Source organism: Epinephelus fuscoguttatus, linkage group LG10 (assembly GCF_011397635.1).
Source record: "Epinephelus fuscoguttatus linkage group LG10, E.fuscoguttatus.final_Chr_v1".
In the NCBI taxonomy this organism is placed as follows: domain Eukaryota; kingdom Metazoa; phylum Chordata; class Actinopteri; order Perciformes; family Serranidae; genus Epinephelus; species Epinephelus fuscoguttatus.
Genome location: NC_064761.1, coordinates 14,102,481 through 14,119,248, shown reverse-complemented (window position 1 = coordinate 14,119,248; position 16,768 = coordinate 14,102,481). Strand labels below are relative to the sequence as shown.

General features: G+C 40.8%; 1 protein-coding gene across 11 annotated transcripts in view; it reads left to right on the top strand.

The window, feature by feature from the left end:
- lrrc7 (leucine rich repeat containing 7) overlaps positions 1–16,768 on the top strand; it is a 149,022-nt gene that overhangs the window by 53,549 nt on the left and 78,705 nt on the right. The gene's annotated exons all lie outside the window — the stretch shown is intronic.

Sequence of the window (16,768 nt, the reverse complement as noted above, 5' to 3'; positions counted from 1 at the left end):
ATTATCACACACACACACACACACACACACACACACACACCTGTTAAATCCAGCAGCCTGAGGTATTGTAGCTTATTAGCCTATCTCTCCCATTATTTAGCTGTATCAGTCACGCCTGTAATGACAAAGGCTTGTTAACCATCCAGCTTAATGCTTTACTGCTGCTGTTACACACCTGCACAAGGTTAAACTGTTTTATTGTCCGGATCATAATTTTTGCAGTTATGTGCTGTAATTTTTTTTGTCCAGTCTTATCGCTAAGCAGCACACATACTGAGTGTCTTTCTGAGTTGCAGCCAGGGCACTAAAGCAACGTGCAAAAAAAAGGGGGGCTTCGTCTAATCAAAGGGAATATTTAATTACATCTTCAATGCAACAGATTTCAAAGCCTCTCTGTCTGTGTAGCCTCTAAGATGGGTTCTATTAATACATTTTCTTTACAGCAGGGGTTTGCAGTCACTGCTAATTGCCTTGTTTTGTATCATTTTACCAACAGGCCTTTGTGGGTTGTCAGTTTTGGTCTCTCTTTTGGTATCAAGGAGCACAGCAGTCCAGGTCATGGTCTGTGTGGACTACATGCAGTACTTGGACATGTAGCGTAATCTTGGTTTCCAGGATGTTTGCAGTTCCATCTCTTTCTTTGTGTGTCCTTGACTTTTCATTGGCTTACAGAGCTACCTTGACTTTCCACTGGCTTACAGAGCTACTTTTTGGGGACTCTAAAGTGTTGTGCTTTCCACCAACATTAAAAAAAGCATATATTTGGCTGGTAGAAATATGTTGAACTCACCTGGTAGAGTGGGCATCCCACTTACAAAGGCTGTGTCCTTGCTGCAGAGGCTGTGGGTTCGATTCGGACCTGCGGCCTTTTGCTGCAAGTTGTCCCCTCACTCTCTCTCTTTCACACTTGGCCTGTCCTATCTAGTTAAGGCACAAAAAAAGCCATAAAAATAATTTAAAAAAAGACATATGTTGCAGTGGCAATGTAACCAACTACACAAGCACTCTACAGCACATTTTAATCTATTACGTTTATCGGACACCTGTGGTTAAAATATCCTTCTTCTCATGTAGTTTTAGTCTGAACTTCACTAAAGCTTTATTTTTTTATATGTTGGTGTAGGAATATTTCAACTGTCCTCAGCAAGAATCAACTTGTTTCAAGAATTTTCACAACTTTTTCATAATTCAAGTGCCTGGGTGGACCCTAATTCTTTCTCGTTTCAAGATACACATTCTCACGCCTTTAACATATTTTAAATAGGTTGATTTAAATTTAATATTGGTTAAAATACTCCTGCTGCACTGCAAAATAAGGGTTTTGAGGACAGAAACCTCTTTTTAAAACTGAGGTTTTTGCAGATTAAACAGCTCAACACTTTATAGTGTAGTAAATAAATCCACCTGGACCAACTACAACAAAATTGCTGCTTACACATAAATGCATCAGAAATCCTTTATAAACATATAAATATAACAGATACAGTTCTCTATATTGCACCATTTGACATATCAGATTTTTTTATTTTAAGCACATTTTGCTGATAATACATAGATATTTTTACATAAAGTTTGAATGCAGGACTTGTACTTGTAATGGCCTACCTTTACACTGAGGTGTTACTACTTTTACTGAAGCGTCTGAATATGTCTTCCTCCTGTGCCTGACAGTGGTTCCTGGTATTTGTGGTCTCTTTGGGAAGCTGTTCTGCCAGCTGTTAGCAGCAGTCACACTAGTCTATTAATTGGTCAACAGAAAATTAATCAGCTACTATTTTGACGTAAAGTAATTTTTCAAGCAAAAATTGCTAACCATTCATTCTCTAGTTCCAGTTTCTCAAATGTGAGGATTTATGGGACAGAAGAAGGGTTTGAAGACACGTTGGGCTTTGGGTAACCTTGAGTGTGATTTTTCAGTACTTTATGACATTTTATAGACCAAACAAATGATCGGTTAACCAAGGAAATAACGGACAGCTTAACTGAAATAATCAGAATAATGCTGCCCTAATAGAGGATTTCACTATTATGTATTGTTGTACTGGTTATTACTTCTTTTTTTGGAAGCATAGCAGTTAAAGAGAAGCAGTGTCCATATTTTGAGACAGAAATGATGTTGTAAATAGTAATAATAATGGCTGTATGTATATATTTTATTACATAGCTGCATCTGATACACGCAATCCTGTCATTATCTGTTTTCCATTTAACAACATACTTTTCCCATTTTAGTCTAACTCCAGATAGTCACTAAGTTAGTCCTTTTATGTCAGTCTAAATTGCAGTCAGCACCTCTACAGTTCAGGCTGCGGATCCAAGACACGATAAACGCATTAACATTTCCTCTTCAAAGAGCAAACTTGCATGCAGCTAGAGGAGGGAGGGAGGTTGGCTCCGGCTCTCTCTGCTGCTCCACTATAGCTCTGACAGGACACTGCTGTTCCTGCTGCTGCTGCTGATGCTGCTGGTTGCCTAGTGACTGTATCCATGGAACCGGCTCCCATCGCCATGGTGATGGGCCAAGGGAAAGAGACCCAGTGAGGGAAGGGGGACAGAGATACCAGTACATCTGCAGTGTATGTGTGTGTGTTATGATGATGAGGATGAATTGTGATGTTATAGAGGGCGATGGTTTTTTTGGTGGCTGTGATTGTGATGAATTGGTGTTGTCAGTTGCGGTGATGACACCGTTGACTCTTAAGAAGGTGATGAAGAGTCTAGTTGAATTAACTGAGTCTTTATCAGCTACTTGACGGATAAAAAAATGACGGAATATGCTCTTTCTGGAAGAGCTTTAGAGATTTGAAGAGGGTGATAGGCAGTGTAGGATACTGTCACAAAACGTTGGCTATTTGGATGGACAGGATGGAGAAGTATATGCTGCAGGATAGAGCTGCATCAATTAGCTATGAACAGAGAAGATTAATCTGCAATTAGTTTGATAATCTAGTAATCATTTAAGTAATTTCTTCAGCAAAAATATCAAAAATAATGTTCCAGCTTTTCCAATGTTAAGATTTTCCACTTCTTCTGTTTTATATCACCGTAAACTAAATATATTTGGGTTTTTAAGCAGTGGCAGGACAAAATAAGATATTTTAAGGCATCCACATGAGAAGTTTTGATGGGCATTTTCCACTATATCGACTTTTTTTGGCCCAACAATGAATCATAGATTACTAGAATGCGTAGATTGATCGATAGTCAGTAAAAAAAAACTTCTATCATTAATCCTCCATCCTGTAACTTGAGTTCAAACTGACCAAAGCTGCAAACGTTTTACAGTCACCTTTGAAGCCGACTGGGAGTGAATGTTTGTCCGATTTTGGATTATGGAGTGTGACTTAAAGCAATGCGCTGTGTTGAAGCATAAACTACACACTTATAATGTCATGCAATGTTGCTGCATTTTCTTAAAACCACCAAATCCATGTTAGGAATCCTTTGCAGGATTTTAGAGAAGCCGAGAGGAGAAGAGAGAAAGAGGAGAGGAGAGGGAGGGAGGAGGAAGAGAAAGAAACATTATCCTCTTGGTCACGGCACGTACTGTACTGTAGGTTCACACAGGCTGCATGAAAGTGTTCCAAACTGGTCTCTCACAGGATAAATTTATCTCATCCGTTTTGTTCATTTAGCTGGTTTAATGTGATTTTTTTTCTCTTCTCTACGAGTACAGATTCATGTGGGAGCATCCGTTCTGTCCCCTCTCCAGTCTCAGTGACAGTGTTGCCATGGTTGCATCATGCACATTGTTCTCTCCAGGGTGACATAATTCTTTGGCTCAAATAAGAGATGCTGTTCCAGTACAGTCTAATGGCAAAGCGGATCTGGTTGTGAAATATTTTACTTCATCTAATGCTAACAGCTATTTTGGGTCTGGAGGCTCATTCTATAGTACGTCATGTATTTCTTTAAGTAAAATTAGTCATATTTTGCTGCCATGAATTAGTCATAGTTCTGATTTGTGAGCTTTTGTGGGAAGGGAACAACTTGTCCAGGCACAAAAACGAATGGATGACGTGAGAGATTTGACAAGAATTAGCACTGACACAAGTATATAGAAAATAAATTACAGAATTCGTTTTTAAAGACATCTCTCATGTGTCCATTAGCAGTTAATCATTAGGGAATAAAATGCCAGCTACTTTGATAATAGCTTTAGTAATTTATTGTGCAAAAATATCAAATATTGTCTGGTTTCTGTGGCTCATCACAATTGTGAAGATTTGCTACTTTTTGATGTTTTATCATTTCATCATCCATCCATCCATTTTCGTAACCCCTTATCCTCTTGGGGCGGGGGGGTGGGGGTGGGGGGGGTGAGGCGAGAAGCGGGGTACACCTTGGACAGGTCGCCAGACTATCGCAGGGCTAACACATAGAGACAGACAACCATTCATGCTCATATTCACACCTACAGACAATTTAGAGTCACCAATTAACCTGTATATCTTTGGACTGTGGGAGGAAGCCAGAGTACCCAGAGAAAACCCACGCTGACACGGGGAGAACATGCAAACTCCACACAGAAGTGCTCCCTCCTGGGGCGTTGGTAGTGTAGTGGATAGTGCCGGCGCCCCACATACAGAGGCATTGCCTTGCTGCAGCGGCCATGGGTTCGAATCCGGCTCGTGGCCCTTCGCTGCATGTCAGTCCCCACTCTCTCTCTGTCTCCTCCTTTCACTAACTGTCCTGTCATTAAAGGCAAAAAGCCCACAAAAATTATCTAAAAAAACTCCCACAAAAAAGGCAAGCGCTCCCCCCTGGGAACCAGGAGCCCTCTTGCTGTGAGGCAACAGTGCTAACCACTACATCACCGTGCCACCCTCATTTCATCATGTCATTGTAAATTAAATAGGCCTACATCACCTCAGGCTATGGACATTGAAAGAGTCTTGATAGACCAAACAATGAATTGATTAATCAAAAAAAGATGGATTATAATGAAAAGTTATTTTGAGAGGTTTTGGTGGATGTTTTTTTTTTCTTTTTGGTTGGATAAATAAAGACATTTGAAAATTTCACCTCGGGGTCTGGAAACATGTCATTAACTTTTTAAAACTGTTTTCTATTTTATAGCCTGAATGAATAATCAGTTAATCCCTCGAAAACATATTTACTCATATTAATTTATTTATTCCTCTCAGGTTGTATCATAGCTAAAATAGGAGTGAACTAATTTTGACCAGAGAACAAATCAGACGTATTATTTCTGCAGCACTGATCAGGAATCTTTTTAGGAAGCCTGAGACTGCTGTTGCCATTGTCCTTATTTTTGTTTTTTCTTCATTGTTTTGAGTAGTTTTGAGCCATAGTTGTGCCCTAAAGTTCAAAATGTCTGTTGCGGCAGTGTCATGTGATTCCTCAAGCTTCACTTCAAGATGACAGTGTCTGCAGCTGTGGCTCACCAGGCATCTTTCTTATGATACAGTGACGGGACAGGTCACAAAGATCCTGGTATTTCTCTGTCTCAACAAAAAGTCTCTGTTGATCCATTGTGACAGCTACAAGAACACCAGAGATGATGACCTGTCACTGGCAAAGAGGAGGTCAAGCCAGGATATTGTAGTGTGTGCAAAGATGGGAGTCTATTCTGAGATAATGCAGCTTTTCAGGGGAACAGTGTTGGGGCAGCATGGCCACATACTGACTGTGCCTCACTGCTGGTTCACACAGAAGATGCACAGAATATGGTGGCAGCTCATTTTGTGCTTGTATGTTGATAATGGACAAATTAACAGTTTGGCAGAAACCATAGGTAACCATGCAGTTGTTAAACAACCTGGCGGGACTGTAGCAAGGTGTTTCACACTGTACAGTAGGCTCGCGCGTGTGTGGATAGCTGAGTCTTTCACACTTGTCCAATGTGTCACACAGTGTGACCCAGTGTTTCTGCTGAATCTGCGAGGCTTGTGTGTGTACTTGTATGCGTGTATGTGTGCAGTTTTTTCCCTCCATGTTGTTTCCTGCTTGCTCAGTCTAAATATGGTGGGATCCGGCCTAGGACAAATGTTTTTTTTTGACCTATGGCCGCATTTTTTAATTCACAGAATTGTCATGGCCCCGATAGTTTGCGAGATGTCAGTCAACATGTGAACTCAAATATGGCATTTTATTCTGTTGTCACTATATACTGTATGTGGATGTAGATGAAGCTCCAAATAGAGTGTATTTACTATGATTATATAATTTAAATGAAATAAATGCAGTTTTTAAAAACATTTTTATATAAAACATATCAGTTTTAGAAATCTCCTACAAAGTATGCATATCAAACAGCCCTATACAGAGGCCCAACTCTCTAACAAATCACAATTTCTCCCCGGGATCAATAAAGTATTTCTGATTCTGGTTCTGATTCAACCCACAGGCTGAGAAACCCATTGGCTTATTAGGGCATTACGACATGCTTATCTCCTGATTTAATACTTTCTTAATACTTTGGTGACGATCTGATATGTACTCTGTCTTTGAAGCATTGCGATTCTGCAAATATTGCAATATGATTTTATGATTTATTGCGATATTTTTAAACACTAGACCACGGGAAAAAGTTAAATCATACACTTCACAAGACGATATCTTGAGACATATTTCCAAACAATGCACATCTCATGTCAGTCAGTCTTTCTAAATTCAATTTCAGCAGCATCACTTACTACATAAGAGGTAAATAAAGTATTATCTGTTTTTATGTTCTTATTTTTTAATAATTTCATTCTAGTAATGGACTTCATGACCTTGCTTTGTCAAAGGTACAATATTAAATAAACTTTTATTAAAATATACACAAGATATAGCCTACAACCAAATGAAAAAAATATATATACTTTTTGGAGTAAACTTGAATGACTACATTTAGCTGTTCCTGCTTGTCAAGCTTGCAGTGTCTTTCATACATTGATTTATTTGTGGCAGTTGCTACAGTATCAACACTGACCACCACATATTGATTTTTTTTTGTATTTATAATGGGTAAAATCTTATTCCACAGAAGAGGCGCATGCAACACATAGCTTCCCTCAGCCCCTTGCCCCATTTTCACTCTCTATTTATCAGATCACAAATCAGAAGAGAATTAGCTAGGTAGCCACTCAATAGTCCCTCCACCTCTCCACGCTGCTAGGAGACTATTGGCAGGGGGAGAGTGGGCGGAAGCTCTGAAGATGTGCTCACAGTAGCAACTCAAATTCAGAGGGCACAAACCCCAGTGCAGGGATTCATAGTGGGCTGGGTCTAATCTGTGTAACGGCAGCAAGAGAAAGTTTGCTAATCTGGTGGGGAGTTTGCGCTGGGCAGGCTGATATGACGTTGCATTCTTTCCACGTCAAGATTTGGATTATATCAATTCAGGCATTAAAATAAATCATTAAAATTGTAAAAAGAAAAATCAGGATACTTTAAGTCGAATGATTTTTTCCCAACCTTACTGTCATACTCATTTCACGTTTTTCACAATAACTTTACAAACAATTTTTGCTTCTTTTTAGGTGGCAAGAGTGAAAATTAGTCATCCTCAACATCTGTTGTGTTATGGTTTCAGAATGATGAAGACAGTTGGAGAACAATTAGATGCAAAATAGGATCTACACTCTGCTGGGTGATTTTCTCCTTGCCAACTGTCATGTTTTCCAAAGTCATGTACAGATTTTTAGGAACTCTGTTATCTCAAATGGCTTGAAAAATAGTGCATGTAGATGCTGTTAATTCCAAAAAAGTCTCTTCAGGGGAGCATACCCCTACACCTCCCTTGGTTTGGGCTGAGCTCTGAATGTTTTCAGTGTCTGGCTACACTCCTGCTTTATTGGTAAAATAGCTGTAACATTAGTGGAAGACAAAGGACTTGGGAGTTTAAGCCCAAACTTCAGACATGAATGACATCTTTGATGGAAATTCATACAGTTTCCTTTTCAGTCATAGGCTACACCATTACCAAAATAAAACAACGGCGTACCTAGTTATCTTTGATTACTTCTGTTTAATGAAAGTTCTGTGTCTTTCAGCACAATAGATGTTAAATTGAGTCCATAAAATAGCTCAAATGAAAGCTCAAATGAGCTGAAAGACATACGTTTCTGAAAATGTAAGTAATCATTGCCATAGTCCACAGTAAATAACCTAGCCACTACAGTGGTAGTGCTGCTTCTGATATGAATAAGAAGTTTCCCAAAACACGTGCCAAGTCCAAACTGATCCGGTAATTCCTAGAAAGAGGATGTAAAGTGTGACAGTCTCCCAGGAGATGGGAGGAGGAGGCGTGCCTGCATCCTGTGCTGGTTGGTCCACGTGTTGCCGAGGGCGACCCAGTCTCCTCTTAATGAGACAAAAGCCCAGGCAGCCTCTGGTCTGAGGTCTTCGTGAGACAACTCTGAGTACGTCAAGATGTTTGAATGTCAGTGAGAGGGAGACAGAGAGCGACCCTGAGGCCTCTGTTAGAGCCTTTAAGATCCTCTCATCCGTCTCAGACTCACAGCATTTATTATGGAGGTAATTTGAACCTATTGAGTCTATTAATAATGGCCTTGTTATTGTAGCAAAAATAACCACAGCCTCCATTAATGAGAGAGCACCAGTGAGATGGAATAAAAGCAGAGACACAGAGACACATGTGATGAGAATAAGTAGCATCCGCAGTTTTCTTTTGCATTTTGGAGCCCAAGAGAAACTTTTAAAGAGCAGAGTGAGCAGAGAGACCAAAAGGCAGAGAAGAAGAATGGGTTGGGAGCAGGAGAGTAATCTCTCTAAATCGACAGCATCTGCCTCCTGTCTTGCTCTGTCTGTCTCGGCTCAGCTGTCATTGGCTATCAGACAGGAAGAGACTGAGAGATGGCTTGTCTCAGTGTAGGCCGGAGTTCGCTGCTCTTTGGCATTTTATCATCTCTATAAGACAGCTTTTCCCTCTGTGATCACCATATGTTTAGGTTCTTCCTCAGAGGAGAAATCTGACATTTTTCTAGATTTTTTTTATTATGTTTTTATGTTATTATAATGATCGAAATCAAAATTACAATAGTCTGTTTCTAAAACTTTCAGACTTCAACAGCCTGTCTGTTCCCAACCCATTAGCTCCTACTGAAAACATAGTAAAGCTTTTGAAAATGGCAGTGGCAAAAGAGCTGCAGTGTAGAAATAAATGCCAAAAATTTTGCATTAAAAACTTATTATCAATATATTAATGTGCACACAAATGTGGGGCTTATTTTCACTACTTTATATACTGCTACTACCGTTAATAATATACTCTCAAAATGTAATGCATTACATATCACTAGTTACCTTCATTTCAAAGTAATAAGTTACTTTACAGTGTTACTCTCTGTGTGAAGTAATGCGTTACTTATTACACTACGTTTGCCATACTTTCACCAAAATGTTCGCAGAAGTACAACAAGGTAATATAAAATGAAAGGGGATGATGTTGTTCTATATTTTGTAATCAAAGCACCAGTTTATTGCAGTTTATGTCAAATCCAGCGGTATGCGATACAGTTTAATGAGGGCTCTCCTCCAGAGCGCAGAGCTGGTCCACTCTTGCACACACATGCAGTGGTTTCCCCTCATTTTTAAAATATCCTGCTTATATTAACAATAGTGCGATGATATAAAACAATTAAATAGTCTATAACTTTTTAAATAAATCAGAAGTGTTGGTCACAGGGATGGGCAACTAGACAAAGGATCAAAGTCTGATCAGTTATGAGATATGGATAAATATTTGTAGGCCTGTCATTATGACGAGCACAAATCAAACCACCTGAGCGACAACAGCACCTGGGGACGGTTGGCATTGCTCTGCCGTTGTAGGGGACGTGAGAGGAAACACATCCAATGTGCTAATGGACATTTGACAGCATCACCCAGATGTGTCGATCATCGGGACTAGGAAAAAAACAAACCGCAGCCCAACTCCTTATCTCTGCTGTTTTCAAGCAGGCTTAGGACATAAAAAGCAATCAGGATATGTTGTAGACGTTGGTATAGTTGAGTGGAAACTCATTATGCATGCTAACACAGTGCGGCATCACCCAGATGTGCCCACCACTGGCACCCTTCTATAACTTAACCTATAATGACATGACAAGACACAAAGTCCTTCAGGGGATATTTTTGTGGTGGCGCACTGGTGGAAGTGGCGTGGTGTAGATGAATTTAAAAAAAAATTATAATAATAGAATAAAATTATTTTGGGTGGTAACATGTTAGTTGACATTATAAATGTAACACTATTACCCAAAATTGGTAATGTATTATATTACTTTCTTACTGCTAAAATGCAATACTGTAACATATTACTTTTGTAATGCATTACCTCAAAGTACAATTACAGTATGTCCCTCTGAACTGTAGTGGAGTGAATACTGAAGTTAAGTATAAATGCCTCAAAATCATACTTAAGTACAGGACTAGAGTAAAGTACTTAATTACTTTCCTCTACTAATAAATGATTTACAAACACAGAGTTTAATTTTTCAAAAAAGCTAAATAATAACAGCTGGACACTGGAGTTTGTAGCAAATGTTGCTCAGTGGGGACTATTTCCAGCTGCAGATATGGTGCACTAGTGCGTATATTTCTAGCATTAGGACGGTGTGTGTTTGGGATCAACTCAAAATAAACTACAGCATGTGTGTGTTCATGGTAATGCAGATGCATGTCACCTAGTGCAACACTGTGGCTCGTTATTGTGTTTTTAAAAGTAATTGGACAAAAACAGGGGCTCTGTGGCACAGAAGAATAAGATGTATCAGATTTTGATACACAGACAAAACTTCATGGTAATTGTTGATAAGAAGAAATATTTAGCGCATTGCCGGATTTATCTTTTACGTTGCATAAATTTGACCAAATAGATGTTATTTGTGTGGACACTGTGGCCGTCACAGGAGCGAGTAGGGTCATCTACATTGCCTGAGCTGAGCTACTCCCACTCAGATCACACAAGGAAACGGTGGTGACTTGACATGATCCCACTTCCTTTTAGGCTCAGGGGAAGGAAATAATTTCAACCCTTTCTTTGGTTTCAGTCAGTAATGAGAGCTTTGACAGCAGGAAAGTCAAAATTAGGATAAAACTCTTAAATCCCCGTCCTTACCCTACAAAAACACACACACACACACACAAAACCCAAAAGTGAATGGTACTAATTGATCTTTTTTACGGTACACTTTTTGACTTGTCATAACAGGCTAACATTAACAATGGAACAGAGCCATCATTAAAGTTATTAGTCCCACCTGTGCTTTTCCTGCTTTGACAAGTTAAAGTGTGTGCTGTAAAGTGTTCTGTTGTTGTGTTTTAATGTTTTAGTGTCGAAAGGGTTAGATTTTTATATTAGAGAACAGGAGATAGTGCTTTATGATGATACATGACATTTTAATTGTATTTTTGGCACCACTTGCCACTCTTTGGCTTTGTTTGGAAGCGTAGAATATCAGGTAATGTCCCGTAGAGCTCAGTACGGCAGGTCAAACAGTCATTACTACAATATTTCAAACAGAAAGTGTACTATGTCAAAGTGCTCTGAGACACGGCAAAGACAAGCCTTATTTTCTCGCAGTAAACAGTGTTTGAATGATGAATGATTTTCACTCCATTCATGAGTTCATCTCTTGGATGAGATGTGATGCGGTAATTTTGTTTGACAGTGTTTTTTCTTTACATTTGAGAGCAAAGTCCCCTGGCTCACTGTAGTCACCCATGTGTGGAGAATGTTAATAGACCACTCCACGACACGTGAGACCTCAGACCAGTGTGTGTGCATGTGTGTGTGTGTGTGTGTGTGCAGCATACTGTGTCACTGTGGAGTGTGGGTGCCCATCCATGCGTGTGTAGAGCTGCATGTGACTTTATGAAGAGTGTGTGTGTGTGTGTGTGTGTGTGTGACAAGGAGAGAGAGAGGATTGCTGACTATGAATTTTTTAGTCACAACACTGTCGTTTCCGCCTCTGAAAATCTTCTCCTTCGATCACTTTACTCATCTGTGTGTGTGTGCGTGTGCGTGTGTGTGTGTGTGTGTGTGTCTAAAGCTCGGCTGCCTAATGCATCATTGACTTCCTCTTTCTCCCCACTCTTTCTTGCTTCCTCTGTTTCTTCTTGTTGAATCTCTGTGTCTCTGTAGCATGCAGTATATATCAGTATATGTAGGCCAGCTCCCACAGGTCTTACGGGCTCTATAGGTGTCCATTGGATTGCCTGTATGGCAGCATGTTCTGCTGCCTTAAACATGCAGTCCACAGGGCTCATTAGCAATTCAATTACGCCTGTTGACACGTGCACCTACCATACAGTCGATGCTGACAGTTTTCACTGAGTGATCTCATGCATTTCAACATTATACTTTGCAGTGATGTTATATCTTGGTTTTGTGGCCCCTAAGAAACGAACCTTGCAGCACAATATTTTGTCTTCTATCTCAAAAATCATGTCACAACACCTCAGATTCATCTTGTGACCCATTTGAGGGCTTCCGACCCCCAGGTTGGGAACCACTGGTGTAGTGTATTTTGATATAAGAAGAGACATGCACATTTTTATTGAATGTTTTTTGTTGTTTTAAGCTGAGATACCCTTGTACGGTATTGTCTATTTGTACAGTGACACTGAATCCCCCTCAGTCCCCCTCCACTCAAAAATGTGTTTTTCTTCTGTTTATATCCCCTAAAATGTCTGTCCTTAACTATACTGACTTGTATCTGCAACGTTTGTGACTAGAGAGGTGTAAAATCTGAGATGCAAACAATGCCAGGCAAAGTAAATTAGACATGTCACTGATTTGACAACAAATTGTTGTCTAATATGCAAATGCTGTGAAAGGGTAAAGCCGACTTATTATTCATTCATTCATTCATTCATCTTCTAACCGCTTCATCCTCTTGAGGGTCGCGGGGGGGCTGGAGCCTATCCCAGCTACATCGGGCGAGAGGCAGGGTACACCCTGGACAGGTCGCCAGACTATCGCAGGGCTGACACATAGAGACAAACAACCATTCACGCTCACATTCACACCTATGGACAATTTAGAGTTACCGATTAACCTAGTCCCCAATCTGCATGTCTTTGGACTGTGGGAGGAAGCCGGAGTGCCCGGAGAGAACCCACGCTGACACGGGGAGAACATGCAAACTCCACACAGAAGGGCCCCCACGCCCGGGATCGAACCGGCAACCCTCTTGCTGTGAGGCGAGAGTGCTAACCACCACACCACCGTGCCGCCCGCCGACTTATTACATGTAATATAAAAAAAACTGAGTGTCTATTTGCACCTAGTTGAGAATAGTCACATTGCACCTCTTCAGCTATTTACACTCTTTCCTGTGATGTGTTATTTTGGATCCCACTGCGTGCTGTGATTGGCTAGTACTCGTCACACTGACGTATCAAGGTCAGAAGCAGTTAGGATCAGAGCAAAGAAGTCAGTGTTAGGGTTAGCACATGCCAATCTTGGATATTCTCTAGGATTAAAATAGCAAATTTACAAAAACTCACAAATGCACTGCTGGAATGTCAGGTGACATAGTGTAAAGAGCAACACAGTCCATGGAGGGAGTAAGATGTAGTGGCTGAATGGATCAAGCACAGGACATTCACACTGGAGACTGGGGTTAATGTTGGCTTACTGTTTTTAGACTTAGCTGACTTATCATTTTTTAGCTTTTAAGATGTATAAATGCACACTGTGTACATAAACTTTTGCAAAATAGTTTGATAGAATATAAAAAGCTCAGCAAGACAGTACCTTTCTGCAAATTTTGATTAGTCGTCTGGTATGACTGAATGACATATTGAGAATATCTGCAACTTAAGAGTGAAGATTCTGAGGTAAAGTTATAAGTTGCTGCAGTAACAAAACTTTATTCCTCATTAGTCAGAAATAGTGTTCTACAAGGACAATACATGATTTGCATTCCTTTAAAAGCATTTTGAATCGTGATGCTGAAATTCGACAGTGCCCAGGTATGTGGGAGTGAAGTGTCTCACCCTTGACTGACTGGCCTGAATTTGCCTTGTGATGCCCACGTCGCTGTGGTGATGGCATCGTGTTAAAACATTTTCCAGAGCGCCTTTGTGTCGTGACTAGTGGGCTTAACACCAGTGTGTTGTCATGGAGCTGCCTCCTCTCTCTGACTGCTCTCCTACTGTCTCTCTCTCTGCGTCCAGACAGGCAAGTTGTCTGTGCTCTGTCGGTGCTGATGATAACTGGCGGTGAAAAGATGATTCTGATGGTGACAATGGAGATGATGATGATGATGATGCATCACTGCTCTAACTTTCCAGCATTCATTAAAATCAGACAGGTGGTGTAGTTGTGAATGCCCTTCAGGTGAATCAGAGACCAGAAGTGTGAAGATCCGTTTGTACTTGAGGTGCAGTACTCCATTTGAACCAAATAATTGCTTTCTATGTCTTTGGCATGTTCAGGACTAACTTGCCAGTTTTTGGTTAGCTAAACCATGGTAGTCAGGTCTGCCTAGACCATATATCTAGCAGCAGCAGCATGGTGGACACAAATAAGAAGCCAGAGCTCAAAGGTCTTCCCATGCCATTTAGATCTTCTGAAATGGAACATTTGCTTTGTCATTACAGCAGCATTGGATAGTAGATCATATGGATGTTACATCAAACTTGTGAAAATGACAGTTGAATCATTTTCTTTTCAGTGAAATTATGAGAAAGAAAGAAAGATCTAACTTGTGTCTATCACCAGATTGTGTGGAAAAACAGATGTGGTCAGAAGGGCAGCACACACTGACACAGAATCTTGGTATTGTCTTTGTGGGTTTGTTAGCGTCAACTAGTGTTAGGATACACCATGGTCCTGTAGTATTTTTTTAGGCATTTTTTCATTTACTTGATCGTCATGGTTGAGCTGTATCTGACAGAAAATGTTCAGAGAGAGGAACCTGCAGCCCAGTAGCCAGGAGAGATGTTGGCATTGTAAGTTTTTGCAAACCATGGGTACATTATGTCCATGGGGCGTCGGTGGCTTGGTGGGTAGAGCAGGCGACCCATGTTTAAGTTTAAGTTTATTTCCTTTCCCTGAGGAGAAGTTCAATGTTTTCACTCTTGCTTGTCAATTACACACATGTCAGAAAGACACACACATGCACAAACAGGACCTATACATGCACAAAGTGGAGAGATGTCAGAGTGAGGGGGCTGCCCTTGGTGAGGCGCCCCGAGCGGTTGGGGGGTTCGGTGCCTTGCTCAAGGGCACCTCGGCAGTGCCCAGGAGGTGAACTGGCACCTCTCCAGCTACCAGTCCACGCTCCATATTTTGGTCCGGACGGGGACTCGAACAGGCGACACTCCGGTTCCCAACCCAAGTCTCTATGGACTGAGCTACTGCCGCCCCCATGTACAAGGCTGTTGCCGCGGCGGCCCGGGTTCGAATCTGGCCTTTGGCCCTTTGCTGCATGTCATCCCCCTTCTCTCTCTCCCCGTTTCACACTTACCTGTTCTGTGCATTAAAGGCAAAACACCCCAAAAAATATCTTTAAAAAAACAAGGTGTCCATTATCACTTTTCAATGGCTGATGTGGCGTTGTGAACCATCCAACATGCAGCAGAGGACAGTTGCCTCTGCGAAGGCCATTAAAAAGTGACAATGGTCACCACAAAGGGCATTATCCCGCTTATATCGGTGACTTATGTAATAGTAATTTGATCTTCTTTGTGTATTATTTGTGTTTTCAACTACTTCAGATGTCTAGACCTCTTAACCTCCCACCCAGATACAAAACCCTGCAGGATACGTCAGGTGTGAAACACACCCTTGGGGGTCGGAGCCAATACTTGCAGCAGACAAAAGGGTGTGAAAACACTGGGTAGGGGTGCCACTCCCTACAGCAGACAGAAGGGTGTGAAACACACCTTAAGAGGCGTTCCTCAGGTATAAATGTTTAGGCTTTCCCATGCTCGGGGTCTTTCTTCATTCTGACCGCTCGTGTGTTGATTGACCTTTTCTTTGCAAAGAAAATAAAAACCTTGTTGGCCAGCAGAATGCTCTATTTCATTCTTCACCAGCACCAGAGAATTTCCACAACACTTACCAAAGAAATAAAAAAGTAAGAATATTCATTCATATTTTATGCTTTTTGCAATCAAAATAACCCTAACCCTAACACCTGAGGCCTACCCAACACCTAAAACAATGCAATGGAAACGTTATTCACACCTCAAGTAAATAGGATGAACATTAAATATGAGGAGCTATTTCTAGTCTGCTCAGCCCATAGAACCCTTTGGCTCAGCTACTGAGAGGTGCTACTAGCCAAAGAGCTAACGCTATGCTAGCAACATTCAAAGTCAATTACATTGCGTACTGTTGCCAAACAATAAATACAATTTGACAGTATGTTTAACAACAACACAAGCTATCATCGTCCCACTAGCCATGTCATAATCCCCAAATCAATATCATCATTTTCACGAACAAACGATACACCATGTGTCGGCCGCAGCCTGAAGTAGAGAGTTAAACAGCAAGTGGGATGTAATATGATTGCTTAAGTTCAGAGGGGCAGCGTTGTACCTGCAGCATGTGTTACAGTCTCCATCCTGGGGTGTTCAAGGATGAGGCACTGAAAGAGTACACTCAGTGTTGGAAATTAACTGTAAACAGAGGCATTGACTGTGTCCCTTACTCATATTATATAGGCTGATACTAACATGTAGCCAGCACATTTATTTAGAAAGGTGAACAGACATTTTCACCAAAATTACTTGGCAGGTATACATTACCATTTTTTTTAAAGAACACCCTGATTAC